The sequence below is a fragment of the Rhinichthys klamathensis genome, unplaced genomic scaffold (genome assembly GCF_029890125.1).
Source record: "Rhinichthys klamathensis goyatoka isolate OS25496 unplaced genomic scaffold, OSU_Roscu_1.1 h1tg000248l_1, whole genome shotgun sequence".
Taxonomy (NCBI): Eukaryota; Metazoa; Chordata; class Actinopteri; order Cypriniformes; family Leuciscidae; genus Rhinichthys; species Rhinichthys klamathensis.
The window spans coordinates 364518-385852 of NW_026606770.1; the positions used below are offsets into that span (position 1 = coordinate 364518).

Below are 21335 nucleotides of genomic sequence, written 5' to 3' on the forward strand. Positions count from 1 at the left end.
AAAGCAAATAATTAGTCGGCTTACCTGTTCATTCTTTCTGAAATAAGAGGCTGGGTTGATGATGTATAAAGAGCAGTAGCCTGACTGCTATGTTCAAAGAAAGTATTAAGCCATGGTAATACACAGTATTAGTATGGTTCCTCCCGTTCCACCACATCCCAAAGATGCTCTATTGGGTTGAGATCTGGTGACTGTGGGGGCCATTTTAGTACAGTGAACTCATTGTCATGTTCAAGAAACCAATTTGAAATGATTCGAGCTTTGTGATATGGTGCATTATCCTGCTGGAAGTAGCCATCAGAGGGTGGGTACATGGTGGCCATAAAGGGATGGACATGGTCAGAAACAATGCTCAGGTAGGCCGTGGCTTTAAACGATGCCCAATTGGCACTAAGGGGCCTAAAGTGTGCCAAGAAAACATCCCCCACACCATTACACCACCACCACCAGCCTGCACAGTGGTAACAAGGCATGATGGATCCATGTTCTCATTCTGTTTACGCCAAATTCTGACTCTACCATCTGAATGTCTCAACAGAAATCGAGACTCATCAGACCAGGCAACATTTTTCCAGTCTTCAACTGTCCAATTTTGGTGAGCTCTTGCCAATTGTAGCCTCTTTTTCCTATTTGTAGTGGAGATGAGTGGTACCCGGTGGGGTCTTCTGCTGTTGTAGCCCATCCGCCTCAAGGTTGTGCGTGTTGTGGCTTCACAAATGCTTTGCTGCATACCTCGGTTGTAACGAGTGGTTATTTCAGTCAAAGTTGCTCTTCTATCAGCTTGAATCAGTCGGCCCATTCTCCTCTGACCTCTAGCATCAACAAGGCATTTTCGCCCACAGAACTGCCGCATACTGGATGTTTTTCCCTTTTCACACCATTCTTTGTAAACCCTAGAAATGGTTGTGGGTGAAAATCTCAGTAACTGAGCAGATTGTGAAATACTTAGACCGGCCCGTCTGGCACCAACAACCATGCCACGCTCAAAATTGCTTAAATCGCCTTTATTTCCCATTCTAACATTCAGTTTGGAGTTCAGGAGATTGTCTTGACCAGGACCACACCCCTAAATGCATTGAAGCAACTGCCATGTGATTGGTTGATTAGATAATTGCATTAATGAGAAATTGAACAGGTGTTCCTAATAATCCTTTAGGTGAGTGTGTCAATGTTGTTTTCAACAAAAAAAAAAACATTGCAAAAAAGCAAGCCGATCCAGTTTTCCATGTTGATAAGAGCATTAAAATGAGAAAAGAAATCAAGGGACATTTAGAATAGATAAAAATGTGCGATTAATCGCGATTCAATATTTTAATCGTTTGACAGCACTAATTAATTTAAAGTTTTTTTTATTAGTTTATAAAACTGTCGCCGCTACTCACCGGTAGAACTTTGGCATACATCTTGACAATTCCAGCGAATTTTCAGACAGATAGTGCTTCAATCTGATCAAATTGAATCATTATATTGCCTGTACAACATTGGTTGCTGCTCATGACCACTAACTGTTGGATTAATGCTCTTCTGTGATCCCGGCTGCGTCCTAACATCTTCACCGCTGCTGCTGCTTACCTGAGGATCTCCGGCCCCCCAGCCTCTCTTTCTCTCTCCAGTGCAAGATGACGTGGACTCATCGGTCAATTTTCTGGTTCGTGCTTGGCTGGCTTCTAGTGTTTCTTGCCCACCTGCAAGTCGACGCTCTGTTTCAGTACTCTGTTGCTGAGCTTTTGAAGCTCCGACGCCATGTTGATGTTCTCCAGCCCCCATCTGGTTGCTCCATTCCATCGGACATCTTTTTCCAGCCGAACCGGAGACACATCCACCGTGGACCGCGCGGTAAGCGCTTTTATAAGAACTCTTATTCTTCCATAACAACTTGGTTTACCACACGCCGTCGTTCTCGTAGCGCTAGCCGAGGAGCTAACTCTGCCTGTAAAAGTAGCTCTGCCACCGTCAACTTTGGTCTCCTAAACATTCGCTCTCTCAACAACAAGGGTCCACTAATCAGAGATGTCATTATGGACTATAATCTTGACTTTTTATGTTGGACTGAGACCTGGCAGCTGACTAATGATTTTATTTCTCTTAACGCGTCTGCCCCGCCGGGGTTTGTTTACAATTGCCAGCCCCGCGCTTCTGGACGTCGCGGAGGTCTCGCATTGTTTCATCGCGAGACCTGGAAAGTTTTGCCGATTCCTGTTTCTCCTCTATTTTCATCGTTTGAGTACTCTGCCTCACTGTTGCCCGGACCCTCGCCCACAGTCGTGGTCACTGTTTACCGTCCCCAAAAATATAACAAAGATTTTCTGAATGACTTTTCCCAGCTTTTCACTTATCTTTCAACTCTATCTCATAACTTAATCATCCTGGGTGATTTCAATATTCATATGGATAACATCAGTTCTCCGCTCTCCAGAGACTTTTCATCTTCCCTGGAAAGCGTCGGTCTGCACCTATATATCGACTCTCCAACTCATTGTGGTGGGCATATAATGGACTTAGTCTGTTGTTCCGGTGTCATCCCCTCTGCCTGTAAAACTCACTCTGTTGCCTTTTCCGACCATATGCTTATTACTTTTAATACTACCCTCCCGCTAGCTAAACTGACCCTCCCGCGCACCATTTCCTTCAGGAACATCAAGGACATTAACACTGTTAAATTTGCATCTGATATCAATAATTTTCCAAGTGTACCTGCCTGCTGTTCACCTGATGAATTAGTTTCTTACTATAACAAACATCTTCACACTCTCTTGGACACCCATGCTCCTATGAGATCCAGATCAGTTTCCTTCACCCGCTCAGCACCCTGGTTCACTCCCGCCCTCAGCCTCCTGAAATCTGAGGGCCGTCAGCTGGAGCGTCTTGCTAACAGAACTGGACTCATCATTCATAAAAATATGTACATGGAACATGTTAATTTGTATAAGGATTCCCTCTCTTCAGCTAAATCTGCATATTACTCTCACTTAATCCACTCTAATAATCATAATTCTAAAACCCTGTTCTCCATCCTCACTTCCATCACAAAACCTCCTGACTCTCTTTCCTACCATATGCAATCCCAAGACTTTTGCAATAAACTTATGTCCTTTTTTGTTTCCAAAATCACAGACATCCATAAACACTTGACCTCATCTGGAGCTGCAGCTTCTGGAGGCAACTTTAACACCCCTTATCCATCCCCAACTACTACTTTTTCAAGTTTCGACCTTCCCTCTGTCCAAGCCATTTCGGACATTATTCATAAATCTAAACCCTGCACACGTCAGCTCGACCCACTTCCCTCCACCCTGGTTAAATCCTGCTGCTCTTCACTTGCCCCTCTCATCACTGAGATTATCCACTCCTCCTTAAGCTCCGGTTCAGTCCCCCATTCACTCAAAATTGCCTCGGTCACACCCATTCTGAAAAAACCTGGTCTGGACCCCACTAAATTTAGCAATCTCCGTCCTATATCTAACTTACCCTTCATATCCAAAATTCTGGAAAAAACAGTCGCCTCTCAACTTCATAACCACCTCATGTCGAATAACATCTACGAGCAGTTTCAATATGGCTTCCGTCCCCTTCACAGCACTCATCAAAATTTCAGATGACCTTCTCATGGCTTCTGATTCTGGGTTACTTTCAATTCTCATTCTTCTGGACCTCACAGCAGATTTTGATACCATTTCTCATCCCACCCTCCTAAGTCGATTATCATCTATTGGTATCACCCACACTCCCATAGCCTGGTTTACTTCATACATTTCTGATCGCACACAGTTCATACAGCTAAAAACCCAGAAATCCGTTACCTTCCCCGTCTCCGCTGGAGTGCCCCAAGGCTCTGTATTGGGGCCTCTCCTTTTTATCATATACATCCTCCCTCTTGGTCACATCTTCCGTAAACATAACATTAAATTTCATTGTTACGCGGACGACACCCAGCTCTACCTCTCTTCTAAACCATCTTCTCTACTCCCACCAACCTCTCTTAACCTCTGTCTCCAAGAAATTCATTCTTGGTTTTCATCCAACTTTCTCAAACTGAACAGTTCAAAAACTGAAGTCCTCCTGGTGGGCACACCTCATACCCTCTCCAAAGCTAATAACGTTTCCATTACCATTGATAACTCAACTGTCCTCCCCTCCCCTCAGGTTAAGAGTCTGGGTGTCGTCCTTGACAGCACATTATCTTTCCACTCTCACATTAAATAACATCACCCTGTCATGTGGATGGAATGGGGAACCCAGGCGCAGACAGCAGATGATACAAACAGGGGTTTATTGAAGACAAAACAGAAAACAAAACCCACGATGGGGCAAAACAAGACAGGGGCAGAGTACGACTAAACTAAGACACGATGACAAACAAGATTCTGACTTGACAAGAAGCAAACTCTCAATTAATTGAACAGGTTTTCAGGTTAAATACTCACAGGGAAATACACGCAAAGTTAGACAATGTACCGACACAGGACAGCAAACACAAGGGGATTAAATAGGGAGACACTAATGACAAAGACAGGTGAAGCTGACTAGACAAAGACAGGTGAAACTGACTAGACAATAATGACGAGACGAGGATAACAAGGAGGCGGGGTAACGTAACGAGACAACACAAGCACATGGCCAAACAATTGGCCATGCGCTTGTACACAAAACATTGGTTCTGTCATGATCCTGCCACAAGACTAGGAATAATCAATAACATGATGGCAGAATCATGACACACCCGGTCAGCCTATTTCCACCTGCGCAACATTTCCCGCCTCCGTCCCTCTCTTACTCCCAAAACCACCGCCATCTTGGTTCACAGCCTCATCACATCCCGGTTAGATTACAGCAACTCACTCCTGTTTGGCCTTCCTAATAAGTCGCTCCAGAAGCTGCAGCTCCTACAGAACTCTGCTGCACGCCTGATCTCTCAGACCCCCATTTCTCATCATATCACTCCCATCCTGCAACAACTTCACTGGCTTCCTGTCAAACAGAGGATCATCTTTAAAATACTTCTCATTACTTTCAAAGCAGTTCATAACATGGCCCCTCCATATATTTCAGATCTTCTCCATTTAAACATCCCTACTCGTTCACTCCGATCCTCTCACACCTGCCAGCTTTCTGTTCCCCCTGCTCGTCTTGTCACAATGGGGAGCAGGGCGTTTAGTCGCTCTGCTCCCCATCTTTGGAATTCCCTCCCTCCAGATCTACGTACCATGGACTCATTTAATCTTTTCAAATCCAAACTCAAAACTCTGTTGTTTAGACATTCATATTCCGCCTGACCCATTTCACCTAAATGTTGTCTTGCCAATTTTATTGTTTACTGTTTTAATGGTTTTTATCTGCTTTGTACAGTGTCCTTGGGTGTCCTGATAAGGCGCTTTAAATAAAATTTATTATTATCCTCTAGTGCCAGTCTTCTGGCACATTATACAGTAAATCATAAGCGATCCGGTTGTACTTCTTTTAGCCACTATATGCTCCAAAAATGTTTAGTTTAATTGTCTACCAAATGAAGTGAAAGAGGCTACAAGCATTCATATTTTTATAAGACATTTCTTTTTAAAGTTTATAATTAATGGAAGAATATGGTGGAAGTTGAAAGTCTGTTTTTAATTTACCTTCTGATTCTCTTATAGTTGGCTTAATTTGCATACGTTTTATTTATATTATTTTATTTTGATATTGAGGTGAAACTGATATTAAAATTGAACAGTGAAACTGTTGTTTTTTAAATTGACATTGTGTGAAATTGTATTCATTATTTGTTTTTATGCTTGTGAAGCACTTTGAGTTGCATTACATGTATGAAAATTGAAAAGTGCTATACAAATAAATGTTTATTAGGGGTTCAAGCACGAAGTGCTGAAACCCTACTGTTCCCTTTCGAGAACGTCCACTTCGTATTGCGTAGCTATACGCAGTGGGGGAAACCCCCTTTCCTCGAAATTCTGAAGCTTAAAATGTAAAACGCATTTTGCAACTGGACAACTAGCACATTGAGTGACTGACTCACTCATTGGCTGTGCTGCGGCAACTGCACATCCAATGGCGCGGGCGGCTCCAACGTGTGTGCCAATGAGCTATCATTACGTCATACACGTCAGAGCCCGCCACAAGGGGCGTGGCCAGTGCCCATAAAAGCCCCTGAAATAGCCATTATAGCAGATTTCATCTCCTTCAGCGACATACTTCACGTCTCTGAGTCCTCTGAAAGCTTCGCCGTTGAATCAGGCCCTACGGTTAGAGCTCAAGCTGCACTCTCTGCCGGCGGTTGCTCGGTCTGCAAGGGCATGCCCGTCTCGGCGCTGCGGTCGTGGCTCGGTCTCATCCAATATGGCGACGCCGCTTCACCCACGCTTCCTTTCCCTGCCCTTCTACGGCCCAGGAAGAAGAAGCGCCGCAGCCAGCGTCAACCGGAGGGTAGGGAGGTTAACGATCCCACGCCAGCCACGTCCCCGCGTGCTTTGTTTTCCCCTACCCAGACACCGTCTCCGCTCCTGTTTGAGGGAGACCAGCACAGCATCATCCTTGCCGTCATTCATTTAAACAGGCTCTCGCTCTCACGAGACGGCCATTCAAAATGTTGACAATAAAACAAATCCTTGCGCTGTAGGGCTGTGACTGAGCTGGTTAAAGCATTGTTTATACTCGACGCGTCCGCATGGGCGCAAAGGTCTAGGGGACCTCAGCATCCCCTAGACACCATTTACTACACACAAATTAATAAATAATAATGAATAAAAATATTGTTTTTTTCCTCTGGTTTTGGAAACTCTTCGTGATCGACTTAAAATGCTTCCAAGATCGACTTTTTGACCGGTTGGTGACTCCTGTAACGTTACTGTTTTACGGTCAATGACAAGAGTACTAATCAGCTGATTGTCAAAGCCATAACACAGCGAGGGAGAAGAACAAAGTTACATGAAACAATCCAACTACATATTTTACACCACTGACAAGGGGAAAAGTCACTACTCACGGTGTCTATGGCTACCTTCTAGCTTTCTGCGGCTTCTCTTTCAAGGTAGGGATGTTCGCTGTCGGCTACGGTAGAAACATGACGTCACAATATGTCGATCTTCATAGAAGGGGGTACCCGCGGTTATGTAGATATAAATGTCTCATTATAAGGTAATAAAAACATAACGGTTCATTGAGTAAGGTCTTTATACACCATTGAACCCATAAGGGCCTAGTTATGGATCTTATATTGCATTTCTGTCAATAGATCCTCAGAAATACCACACATTGCACCTTTAAGTCTTAATATGTTTTCCTTCTGTTAAATCATACTGGGATGTTTGCTAAAATTGTTGGATCATGTAAACTCGCGCTCGATCGGCATCCGACCAGCACGGAAGGTCTTTACGTGTTACTGTCTTTTCTCATGGCAAAGTATTTTGATTAAATGCAATACATTTCCTCATATGTATTTTCTCGTTATTTCATCTGACTCCATAAATGAAAAGGTTTTAATGATATCCGTGCATCATTAAATGTGAGCGAATGTTAGACTATTCCTTTTAACTCTAATGAAAATAATGTCAAAGTCAGTTAGAATAATCAAATGTAACAATTTATTACGTCAGGTAAATGTATCATGCGAATTTCATGATCAATGCAAAGATAATCAATGCAAAACATCAAATGCACGACATTTAAGAAATACATGAAGCTGACTAGTCTCGAGAGACTCGGCCGCTCTCAGCCTCACGGGCTCATCTGAAATATAGAAAGCCCAGAGCCTCTTGCTAATTTCATTATATAGACAGAAACTTCTTTCACATGGAATTTGAAACATGTGCAAATAATGGGTATTTGCATTGAGGTTACACCTGGGGGTAGGAGACCGTGGTGTGGGGTAGTGTCTGTGTGTGTGTGTGTTGTGTGTGTAGGAGACCGTTTGTCAAGAGACCACATTCCTTTGTGTGCCAGATCTCTACTCTTAAAAACCTTATTACCTTTTGTTTGACTTTTTTGGGAATGAGACACTTGTAGTCACCCTGAGACATTTCGAATGATACTAAATATGTATAATACTCGATGATAATTATTCACATTAAAACATATAGATTCTTGTGTGAGTTGGGGGATCTCTGCAAAAGTGCAGGATGAGGGGAAGTAATGTAGATTAGGTGAGAGAGATAAGGTGAGACCTTCCACTCAATAGTGCTCGAGGGGGAGTTTCTAATGTTGATTTTCAGCAAGGTCCTTTGTCTACTTGAGGAGTGGTCGTTCCTCAACTAGTTTTTCCAGTGTTACATGTGGTACAGCCCTACCTAGAACATTTACTGACATTCAGTACTATATTTTACTGTAGCACTGTATAAGCACTGTTTGTACTGTATTTTATTTATTTTTCTAAACTGTTTTAATTATTCTTATTTCTTTTGATTATTTTAATTTCCTCTAAAGCACTTTGAATTACCATTGTGTATGAAATGTGCTAAACTTGTCTTGCCTTGACTTCACAATATCTTCCTGTGGGATTAGCAGAACAAAAAAAAAAACATTTTGGTTCCTTATACATTCTTGGGTGAACCATCCCTTTACAGTTTGAAACAGCATGATGAAAGGATGCCTCATTTGCTAAAATAATTTTTTTTTAGATCTTAAATGGTCTTGCTCCGCCAGTTTTTTAAGCAAAACAGGAGAATATTCATGTAAGCTCCGCCCAGTGTCACCGAATATCAGACACTGAATATTTCAGAACACCGTCCTTCAATGTAGGTGTGTGTGTGTAACAACCAGTAAACTGGACATTTCTTTTTATCACTTCCTCATAATTCACAGAGCGACAGCCAACGAGCCAGAGAGCAGGTAATGCAATCTTTCAGAAATGCTAGAATTGATACAAAATGCAATAGAGTTGCCTACTAATGCAATTAAAAAGGAGAGAGTAGCCTATATTCCACCGGTTTTAATGGAATTACATTGGTTACCAGTTCATCAAAGTATTGATTTAAAGTTTTTTTATTAGTTTATAAAACACTGCATAATCGGGCACCTTTATGCACTGTCGAGCACGCTCCAAATCGAAAGATCCTAGATAAATTAAAACGAGGGATTATCAGTTTAAAAGGTTGGACTCGATATATTGTTATTAAAGTATGGTATTTGGGGTAAACGGCGAAAGGCACATTAATTAACATGTTAATAAATAGCCGGCTGACTTTTCCATTGTTTAAAATAATAATTAATTAGTTGCAGCCCTGTTGCCTAATATTAAATGCAGATGAAAAATCTACCAATAAACGAAATAAAATTCTAAAATAATAATCTTACCAATATCTACATGTTTATGAAGTTCTTGTGCACTATGTGGATTTAGTGTATTTTAGCCGTGAGTTCCCAAATGTGCATAAAATCATTTAAAAACAGCAACTTTAAATGTTGAGTTTTCATTTTCAAGTTGTTATTAACATTACATTGAAGGAGCTCTTCTCTATTCACTGCTCATGATTATGCCTTTATTTGGCGCATTTAAAAATGTTTTTGTTCTGAAGTGTTTTTAACTCTTAAATAATTTTACTAACAATACTTTTTTGTATTTTACTAAATACATTTTTACTAAAAACGAAATAACATTTTGACGCTTTTATGCGTAAAATATGCATGTAAAATGGAGCACTTGTATTTGTTGTAGATTAAGAAAACATATGCATCACAAGATAAAACAAAGTTGTAGTAAATTACCACTGATTTCTATTATTTTGTCTCATGTTTTATTTTATTTTTTTTGACATTGATTAATAATAAAATCACATCTAAAACAATTACAAATTAACAAAATTACAATTGCTATGACCTCTGTAGTGGACACCAGGACTCGATTGTTTAAAAAATAAAAATGACATAAAATTATATGTAGGCAAAAATAATGGCAATATTTGAAAATCGATAATTATTATTATTATTATTTGTTTAAATTACATTGATATCTGAATTTATGTCAAAACCTAGACTTTCAAACAACAAAATGTAATTTATGAATATGTATTCCTGTACAAAATGACATATAAACATCGTTTCCTATTCTATTTTGCCTGGAAACGCTTCCAACACACTTGCGTGTCGCGTGAAAAATAGGCGTCGGTTCTATTTCTAGCATGCACGCGTTTTCCGCGCGGCTCATGCCGCGCCTGAGACGCGCGTGTCACGCAAGCAGTCTGCAAACATGGGAGCCGAAATAAAAACGGACACGCCACGCAGCTGAGACGCTTACCCCTCATTTACACTGCACACGTCTGCGGCGCATTACGGCTGCGACACGGTTTTATTCCGTCCTTCACACAGTGCCAACTCACACCAGGAGCATTTCAGACGCGGAGAGCCGCTTCTGGGAAGCTTCTGAAACGCGCCGCTTCGCGGCCGGTGTAAACACACGCATTGACTAGAATGGCCGCGATCAGCTCCGGTAGCCGTGTCGCAGCCGTAATGCGCCGCAGACGTGTGCAGTGTAAATGAGGGGTTACGCCACGCAGCCAGTGTGTCGTCTTTACATTGACGTCTTCATCGGCGTGTGCCTATTTACAACCACCATCTGTGACAAATGTATTAGCCGCCCTATATTGTTTTTCCGTTAAATAAATGCATAGCCTATAAATCTAAACTGTACAGTTTTCTACAGTATGTATATACAGACAAAAAATATACATCTTAAATGCCTTATAATACTTTTCATCAATGAAGTCAATGGATAAAATCGATTTCTGAAGCTTAATCCCTTAAAGAAGACATTCAGCTATTTCTGAAGTGAAAGCACATCAAAAAAGGTATGACAAAGATTTAGGCTACTGTAGTAGGCTAAATCAAATGTAGGCTATACTATACTAAATATTTTTTTCTTTTATATAAAATATATAGGCCTATTTCATAAAATATTTTTACTCTAAAATTACTAAAAAAACAAAGTCATATGTCTAAATAAGTTGTGTTCCAAATTTGTAGTTGATATCATATCACAATAAGTTCCTATGAGATTTTCCTTAGACGAACCAAAAATGGCCGCCGGCCGACATTCCATTGTAATATATGTCTGTCCAAATTTCACTTCTAAATAATATGAAACCTTGAGACTCAGACCTTTCCGACAATAGGCTATGTGTTTTGTCGAGATTGATTTTGATTATAAATTATGAAATATGACAATGCCCAATATGACCAGTTTAACAGGGGCACGTTCAAGTTCAAAACGGTGCGCAACGTTTTGCTTCGGTTTCCGGGTTGAACGTCATGTTTCCTGGAAACGGCGTGTACCTGCTATGGCGTGTACCGGTGTGCAACGGGGTTTGAGATACGTTTTCTCTTGTTTGGTGGGGGGGTGTCAGAAGTTCAGAACTGCAGTCCAATCAGCAGCAACATGTATATAAAGCGCGCGGTATTAAAATGAACTCGCACAATGGGTTCAATTAAGGAAAGTAATTTACAAATTTGTTCGACGCAGCTCGGTATACGCAACAACTGAGGATATTAGAAGACATGTTTGTCATTAGTTTCATTGTAAAAATATAGGATATCAACATAATGATGTAGTTGTTTATATTTTTAGCTTCATTCCAAGTGTATGACATTTCGTATAGAAATAAACAATGGTAATTAAGTGCTTTTCCTAAAAATGAGAAAGAAAATACAGGGTATTAAAACAGTATGAACTACAAATAAAGTCAGTAGCCTATGTGAGGCTAAACAGATGTGTTTTAATTAGGTAAGATGTGTGCTTCCATTTCAGTTTCCACAAATCCCTTCACTTGATTGGGATGTTCTGGGCGGCAAGTGCAGTAACTGTAACATCGGGCATAATTTGTAGTATTAAACACATATTTACCGACTTCAGGCTCCGAAAATTCTACACAAAGAACACAAAGAATGGCCTTTCTCAGCTGCCATAGTTGCAACTCTTGCGTCATCAGAACAGTGTGTTCAACGGATCACCGTTTCTGTTTACAAAACGTTGTGCAATGTTTTGTCAGGGCTGAACGCAGCCCAGGTCATATTGTAACGCAATGTCCAATTTCAAAACGTTTTTTTGAATTTTGAGTTTGTAAACTTTCGAATGATAGGCCTACCTAATTTATGATAATTACTAAAATATGTGATTTTTAAAAAAGGCGATTAAAAAATATATTTTATGGGATAGTAGGCCTAGGTCTATAGGCTATATCTACTTTTTAGAGGATAATATTATTTTATATTTTTTTATTGACAAATACTAGAATATATGTTTTATTATGAACCTTTAGGATGAAAACCAGTTTCAATGATTAAAAGTGTGTGCATCGACTGCATGAAGGTCAGAACTATGTTATAGATATTTTTTGAGGTGCACTCTTGTTATAGAATCCATGGGCGTCGGAACCATGGATAGGACAAGACACACCCACTTTTTAAGACCAATGATATTGGACCCAGACCCACCCACTTTCACCGTCTCTCAGCGCATATGTCTGTTCACTTTTCAGAGCGCCGTCAGTCAAATTCATTCCACTTGAGGAATGCCCTAATAAATTAAACTCCATTTCTGCTGAATCATTATATTTCTCACGACGAAAATAGCCGCCAGTTTTAGATAAGATAAGACAATGCCTTTATTCGTCTCACAAGTGAGAAATTTCAAGGAAAAATACAGCATGACATGAGGAGAGGTGAGGAGAGAAAAAAAAGGCAACCCCCAGACTATGCTCCTCAAGGAGTACAGTGTGGGAACAGGAAAAAAAACACCTCAGCAACATTAGCACACAATCAGTACACTTTACATGAACAAGACTTGCAACAGGGGTGAGGGGTGAGGGGTGGAGGTGGGGGATGCAGCCATTTAAGACTGGGGGTACAAAGCGACGAAGGCGAGGGATGGGGTATGGGACGGGTGATTGCATATCTGTATGTAAGAGTTCATGTGTGTGTGTAGGCCTGGCATCATAATCCAGGTGCCTCAGTCCGCAGGATTGTCATAGCGATACACAGTGAGTTGCCATGGAGACAACCTTGATCAGGTCCCAGACAGAGTCAACAATCACCAGGTGTTTGGGGTGTCGGGGAAGGAACGCAAGAGCGGCTCGCTGCAGTGCTCTTCCGGGGGAGTTGTTGTTCCAACAGCGGCCTTGGCCAAGGCCAGTGCTGGTTGAGGGCGGCCGAAAACAGATAAGATTGGGATTGTTTGGTTTTGGGGCGAGTAGCCATATTCCAATTTACACGGCTATTCTCATGGTCCATTTTGGTGTCCGGAACGATCCATTTGCCTTTGCAAAGCTGTGATCTTCTCCATGATGTTATTTTACCCTTCCAGTCAAATATTGCACTGCAAACAGTGTCCCGTGGTGGTCTTCACTATTTTTTTTCACGAGAGCCGCATTGATAGGACAAAGTCAGTAGAGCCATTTTTACCGCAAAGTATAAAAAGTTACATCCAGAAAAACATTCTTTATGATTTACCAGTCAAATTTGTATGAGACAAGATGATTTCCCTTAATGACAAAAAAAGCAGGATTTCCAAAATATAGTCATCACAAAATTACCTTAAGTTATTATTTTTTCCTACATTAGCCCATCATGTAGGCTATAACCATCCAAGAGCACATGCAGCGTTAAGAGCTGGAAAGTCCGACATAACTGGCAACTCCGCAGAGACTGGATATGTTTACATGCACAACTTTTGTTTCAATCGGACTGAATTCATTCCGATGAATCTGTATGTATTGTAGTTTATGCTAAACATCGTAATGTGATGCATGATCGGGTTGATGTGCGCGTTTTTAAGTCAAAATATTCAACTCGGAATAGTTTTTTTTACATGCGCACACATACAGAGTTTCCCGCTGTTGTCGCTTAATAACCGTTCTACGTACGGTTCTTTATTTGTTTTAAACAGCAGACTTAATATTTATCCAATTCTGGTCATAATTTGGAGACTGAACCGTTGTCCCGTGCATGGCAAATCTAGTGCTTCGCAAGGATAAGTAAGGAATAATTGACGACAGGCCATTGAATTATTAGAAAAATAATGCACACCCGAGGTGGTAATGCGGTCACAACGCGAAGCGAAGACATGCGCTGACACACTTAGGCTACGACTCGCTGAAACATTCGAAGACTGACTGTTTCCATCGACTCTCTTAAACACAGACTGTGAATAGGCTAGTACAGACGCGCTGAACACGCGTTTGGGCATGATCAGTCATAAGTATCAAATTACATTCATAACTGGCCTTAGTCAGTGAGTCAAGTGTGTCCCGGCTTTATGCAGTTATTAATGCCGTTATGAGAGAGAGAGAGAGAGAGAGAGAGAGAGAGAGAGAGAGAGAGAGAGAGAGAGAGAGAGAGAGAGAGAGAGATAATATCAATAATTATTTATTTGTTATATTATCTGGAAAAATTACGAAAACCCAGCAGGACTATCAATTTATTTATATAGACTATTCAATTTAATTTTCTATTTAGCCTATAGATAGGACTACATTATAAAAAATTAACTGTAGGGTAGACTGGGTACAGTTGAGACATAGGTACAGTTGAGACACCTTAAATAACTTGCGTGCGCAGCCAGCACAAGTTGTGATTTTTGCTGTGCACATGCGTATTAGTGTCCTCTTTGGTCGTGGGAAATTTGATCAATGGACGCATCTCCGCTCCGAAGATATCGGCAAAAGTTTTTTTTTTAAGGTAAGACGTTCACTTCACCATGCACACTCCACAATGAATAGCTTATTATCCTTATGTGACTGTTAAACGTAACTGGTATAATAACAAACGTTATTCTGTGCCCTAAAAACGGGCATATTTCATGGGATTGTTTCAGGCATGGTCATTGCAAAATCTAGAGAAATGCGCGAGGTGGCCATCAGGGTACAGTTGAGACACACTGTCTTAACTGTACCCGCGATAGAGTTCTATTAGGAAACACACTGTTTAGTTGTTCAGTGTTATGATAACAGGTTAAATGTCATAATTAGCCAGCATAAGCTGCAAATGAAATAAAAATTTGGTATTTGTGATAATTAAACTGTGTATTATTAATGAATATATAAAATATATTGTTTCTGTTTTATAAAATTTAACCAGTGCTAATTTAAATAACATTAATGAATTTGAATGGATGAATAAACAAACATGTTGCCCAATTGTTATTTTTTTTATTTGTCTTTATTTATTATATTTTCAATGAACGATTAGTTACCTTTACATCATTAAAAATGGGTGTCTTAACTGTACCATGGTACTGTCTCAACTGTACCACATATGGGTACAGTTGAGACAAAGTTGAGACAAAAAGCACCTTATTTTTATGAGCTAATTGTGGAAAATATAAACTACTTATGAGTAATATTGATTGATAATATCTTAGTCTACAAGCTCATGAAATGTCATGTGGCATATCATGTGGAAATTCACGTCTTTTCAGCATCTATTTTTGTGTGAAAAATCAAAACGCAAAAAGTGTCTCAACTGTACCCAGTCTACCCTACGTGTCCATTGATTGTGAAGTTAGACATCGAAAATTGCAGATCAAGCGCATGGGGCTGCATGTTTTTTCTTGTTATGAATTGTATCCTATTTTCTGTTATTACAGTTAACTACGCGCAGTGATATGGAACTGTAATGCGGTCAAACCTGCCTGGAACTACTTTAGCCGTCGTTTCCCTGAAAATAATTGCACACCTTAGAACGTTCTCAACCAATCAGAATCAAGCATTCAACAGCCCTGTAGAATAAAAACAAATAATGTATTACATAATGTCATTACAAATAATTTCACACAATGTCAATTTAAAAATATTTTAAAACAAATATAAAAGGTTCACAATGTAAAATAAAGAAATTGGCAATACAGTTTTACCTCAATATCAAAATAAAATAAAAATAATATAAATTAAACATAGGCGTATACAAATTAAACCAACTATAAGAGAATCGGAAGGTAAAATAAAAACAGACTTTCAACTTTACACCATATTCTTCAATTGATTATATACTTGTCTTTTAAAAATATGAATGCTTGTAGCCTCTTACACTTCATTTGGTAGACAATTAAATTAAAAAAATGTGGAGCATATAGTGGCTAAAAGAAGTACCACTGGATCGCTTATGATTTACTGCATAATGTGCCAGAAGACTAGCAGTTGCTGCTTCATTAAACAGCTGTGCTATTGTTGTAATGTCTGTCTGTGTTCCCCCTGTCTTTGTGCTTTTGGTTCAGTCCTGTTCAGTTTTCCCGCTCCTCGTTTGTGTTCATGTATACCACGCCCCCTTGTTATCTTGTTTAGCTTGTTTGGCTCTGTATTTAAGCCCTGTGTTTCAGTCCAGTCTTTGTGAGTTCTTGTTGTTGTAACGTTGATGCTGGTTGTTCTGTTCCTGAGTCCTGTTCCCTGTCTGAGTCCTTGTCCAGTTTGGAGTTTGTTTAATAAATTGTGCTGCAAGTGGATCCTGCTTCTTTCTTGTCTCAACCACATCGTAACAGAAGAACTCACCAGCACTGAATCCAGCAGCATGTTCGCCAGTGTCTCTTCTCCAGCCACCGAGCGGAGGAGAGGCCACTCTTTTGAGGGGACCCGTTTGGTCAAGTTTCGTGGTACACGTGGAGGCCTCAGTAGAGGAGGTGGTCGAGAGGAGCCCCGACACCACTCTCCACGCTGGCCACTCTTCGACCCTGGGTTGGTGATGTCTAGCCCAGGGCCCCATTCGCCGCTGGTTCCGTCCAGCCCAGAGCTTCACGTCAGCCACGTCCAGCCAGAGCTTCACGTCAGCCACGTCCAGCCAGAGCTTCACGTCAGCCACGTCCAGCCAGAGCTTCACGTCAGCCACGTCCAGCCAGAGCTTCACGTCAGCCACGTCCAGCCAGAGCTTCACGTCAGCCACGTCCAGCCAGAGCTTCACGTCAGCCACGTCCAGCCAGAGACTGCCCAGATCACGTCTGCCCAGCCAGAGACTGTTCACGCCACGCGTGCGCTGCCTGAGCCCACAGTGACCGCAACACTGGCCATTATGGCCACAGCCATGTGGTGTGTGTGGGCTGCGCACACACTTGCGCCAGAGCCCGCTGATCCTGCGCCAGAGCCCGCTGATCCTGCGCCAGAGCCCGCTGATCCTGCGCCCGCTGATCCTGCGCCAGAGCCCGCTGATCCTGCGCCCGCTGATCCTGCGCCAGAGCCCGCTGATCCTGCGCCCGCTGATCCTGCGCCAGAGCCCGCTGATCCTGCGCCCGTGTCTGTTCCTGTTGATGACCCCATGGCTGCCCCTAAGAAAATTTTGGGGGGGTGCAGTAGGACCCTGGATGGGACCGTGAAGGCCGCACCGCCATGGCCGCCCGAGGGGTCTTCACCGCCGTGGCCGCCCGAGGGGTCTTCACCGCCGTGGCCGCCCGAAGGGTCTTCACCGCCGTGGCCGCCCGAAGGGTCTTCACCGCCGTGGCCGCCCGAAGGGTCTTCACCGCCGTGGCCGCCCGAGGGGTCTTCACCGCCGTGGCCGCCCGAAGGGTCTTCACCGCCGTGGCCGCCCGAGGGGTCTTCACCGCCGTGGCCGCCCGAGGGGTCTTCACCGCCGTGGCCGCCCGAAGGGTCTTCACCGCCGTGGCCGCCCGAAGGGTCTTCACCGCCGTGGCCGCCCGAGGGGTCTTCACCGCCGTGGCCGCCCGAGGGGTCTTCACCGCCGTGGCCGCCCGAAGGGTCTTCACCGCCGTGGCCGCCCGAAGGGTCTTCACCGCCGTGGCCGCCCGAGGGGTCTTCACCGCCGTGGCCGCCCGAAGGGTCTGCTCCGCCCTGGACGCCCGAGGGTCCGACAGCTCCGCCCTGGACGCTCGAGGGTCCGACAGCTCCGCCCTGGACGCCCGAGGGTCCGACAGCTCCGCCCTGGACGCCCGAGGGTCCGACAGCTCCGCCCTGGACGCCCGAGGGTCCGACAGCTCCGCCCTGGACGCCCGAGGGTCCGACAGCTTCGCCCTGGATGCCCGAGGGTCCACAGCCTGCTCCGCCCTGGTCACGCCCACAGCCTGCTCCGCCGTGGCCTCGCCCTCAGCCTGCTCCATCGTGGACACGCCCACAGCCTGCTCCGCCCTGGCAGTCTGTTTGTCCAGCTCCGCCCATGTTCCATGGCCCAGGTCCGCCATCGCAAGACCCCGGTCCCGTTCCCTGCACGGACCTGGCCCTCCATCCCTCCCCCAGGACCGCCTCCGCTCCACCACCCTCCCGAACTATATTTCTAGTTTTGATGGGCGTCGGGAGCCACCCATAGAGGGGGGGCTATGTTGTAATGTCTGTCTGTGTTCCCCCTGTCTTTGTGCTTTTGGTTCAGTCCTGTTCAGTTTTCCCGCTCCTCGTTTGTGTTCATGTATACCACGCCCCCTTGTTATCTTGTTTAGCTTGTTTGGCTCTGTATTTAAGCCCTGTGTTTCAGTACAGTCTTTGTGAGTTCTTGTTGTTGTAACGTTGATGCTGGTTGTTCTGTTCCTGAGTCCTGTTCCCTGTCTGAGTCCTTGTCCAGTTTGGAGTTTGTTTAATAAATTATGCTGCAAGTGGATCCTGCTTCTTTCTTGTCTCAACCACATCGTAACAGATATACGTTTAAAATAACTATTTTAATTTTAAAGTACATATTAGGCCTATAAATCAATATATTTACTTGTTTTTCATTTATGTATTTTACAACAATACAAAGAGCAATGTGTAACATTTGAACAGATTTAGTGCTACACTTACACTCACCGGCCACTTTATTAGGTACACCTGTCCAACTGCTCGTTAACACTTAATTTCTAAGCAGCCAATCACATGGCGGCAACTCAGTGCATTTAGGCATGTAGACATGGTCAAGACAATCTCCTGCAGTTCAAACCGAGCATCAGTATGGGGAAGAAAGGTGATTTGAGTGACTTTGAACGTGGCATGATTGTTGGTGCCAGAAGGGCTGGTCTGAGTATTTCAGAAACTGCTAATCTACTGGGATTTTCACGCACAACCATCTCTAGGGTTTACAGAGAATGGTCCGAAAAAGAAAAAACATCCAGTGAGCGGCAGTTCTGTGGGCGGAAATGCCTTGTTGATGCCAGAGGTCAGAGGAGAATGGCCAGACTGGTTCGAGCTGATAGAAGGGCAACAGTGACTGAAATAACCACTCGTTACAACCGAGGTATGCAGCAAAGCATTTGTGAAGCCACAACACGCACAACCTTGAGGCGGATGGGCTACAACAGCAAAAGACTCCACCGGGTACCACTCATCTCCACTACAAATAGGAAAAAGAGGCTACAATTTGCAAGAGCTCACCAAAATTGAACAGTTGAAGACTGGAAAAATGTTGCCTGGTCTGATGAGTCTCGATTTCTGTTGAGACATTCAGATGTTAGAGTCAGAATTTGGCGTAAACAGAATGAGAACATGGAACCATCATGCCTTGTTACCACTGTGCAGGCTGGTGGTGGTGGTGTAATGGTGTGGGGGATGTTTTCCTGGCACACTTTAGGCCCCTTAGTGCCAATTGGGCATCGTTTAAATGCCACGGCCTACCTGAGCATTGTTTCTGACCATGTCCATCCCTTTATGGCCACCATGTACCCATCCTCTGATGGCTACTTCCACCATGTCACAAAGCTCTAATCATTTCAAATTGGTTTCTTGAACATGACAATGAGTTCACTGTACTAAAATGGCCTCCACAGTCACCAGATCTCAACCCAATAGAGCATCTTTGGGATGTGGTGGAACGGGAGATTCGCATCATGGATGTGCAGCCGACAAATCTGCGGCAACTGTGTGATGCCATCATGTCAACATGGACCAAACTCCCTGAGGAATGCTTCCAGCACCTTGTTGAATCTATGCCACGAATAATTGAGGCAGTTCTGAAGGCAAAAGGGGGTCCAACCCGTTACTAGCATGGGGTACCTAATAAAGTGGCCGGTGAGTGTATTCTTTTATTTGTTCTCCATCTTCTCGAAATAATGTTTTTTTTAATGTTTAGATTTAATACAATTATTGTGCACTCATCATTTTTCTAAAGTAACTTTTGTTGCTGAATTTTCCACTAATTTAGTTTATAATAGTATTTTGTCATAGATTATGATTATATAATTTTTTCACTTGTTGTTTTTCTTTATAATGATGTTTAACACAAAAGAGTGATAATCAGTTCAACACGAAGAGGTAAAAAAAACTGCTCTGATATCGGATTGGTATTTGTATCGGCCGATAATTTTTGGTATCGGATCGGTTCTGAAAAAAATGGTATCAGCGCATCCCTAGTTTGTAATGCAAATCTCGTCCACTAATCTCCATTGGCTCGTTTAGTTTACCGTAAAACTTCAAATAATAGCCGAGTCCCAAATAGACGCCTGTCTCTTTTACACGCCTGGTGTGGCTGCAAGTTTGGGTAAATAAAGGCCGGTCTCAAATAGAGACCGGGTCTGTTATAGTTTCGGGTTGTATTTAATGCATTTAAACCCGTCAGATCGTCCGCTTTTTCGCGGCCGCCAAAGCAAATTTTTGTCCCTCCAAAGCCTTTTTTGATCGGTAAGTGATGTAGAATAGAATGACTGCTGCGCTTGAATGACAGGGCGCGTACGAACAGAGAGAGAGAGAGAGAGCGCCCCGGCCGCGCGCGCGCGAACTCTCACGTCTTCAAACAACACGAGCGCTGTCTTGCTCTCTCCCTCGCGCATATTAATCTAAATCAATTGACGCGATAGTAAAAGGTCGCAAGACCGCAGTTTCACGCACGGAGCATTTGGAGATTTTTAGAGATTAGAGACAGGCCTATACACTCAATGAACAACATCTGAACACTAAATTATAAAGGCCTGTCTCATATAGACGCCTGTCTCAAATAGGCCTACAAGCCGGTGCAGTTCGACGATTTGGGAAAATAAAAGCCCGGGCTACTATTTGAAGTTTTACGGTACACTCGAAGGTGCGTTGGCTTTCAGGCGAGATCCCAATTCATTAGTTCAGTGTTTCCTCCCTCAGGGAACGGGGTTAGCTATCTCACGACCAATTCGTCCGAATTTGACGAGTGATTAAAAGATGGCTAATTCGTACGAATTCGTACGACCTCATTCGTACGAATTTGTACGATTTGTCTAAACCCACGTGATGGGTAGGTTTAGGGGCGGGGTCAGGGGTAGGTCATTCGTACGAATTCATACGAATTGGGCAACTCGTCAAATATGTACGTTTTAGCAAAAATCGTAGTAATTCGTATGAGTGAGGTCGTACGAATTGTTACGAATTAGCCATCTTTTAATCACGACCTAGACGTTTGATTTCTGTTACTAATCAACTAATAGTTTTTCGTATTCAGCTAATCAACTAATAGTTTTTCGTATTCAGTTTACGGTGTTAAACAGGTCTAGTAACACA

The 21335-nt window shown here is 42.9% G+C and overlaps 1 protein-coding gene across 2 annotated transcripts in view; it reads left to right on the forward strand.

Annotated features, from left to right (window-relative positions):
* LOC130100812 (GDP-L-fucose synthase-like) overlaps positions 1-21335 on the forward strand; it is a 47179-nt gene that overhangs the window by 10208 nt on the left and 15636 nt on the right. The window contains exon 1 of one of the 2 annotated variants that reach the window (XM_056266430.1): positions 8740-8814. The exons of the other annotated variant lie outside the window; for it this stretch is intronic. The gene's annotated coding sequence lies outside the window, so the exon portion shown is untranslated. Of the gene's footprint in view, positions 1-8739; positions 8815-21335 lie in introns of those variants that run through there. 2 annotated transcript variants of the gene reach the window in all.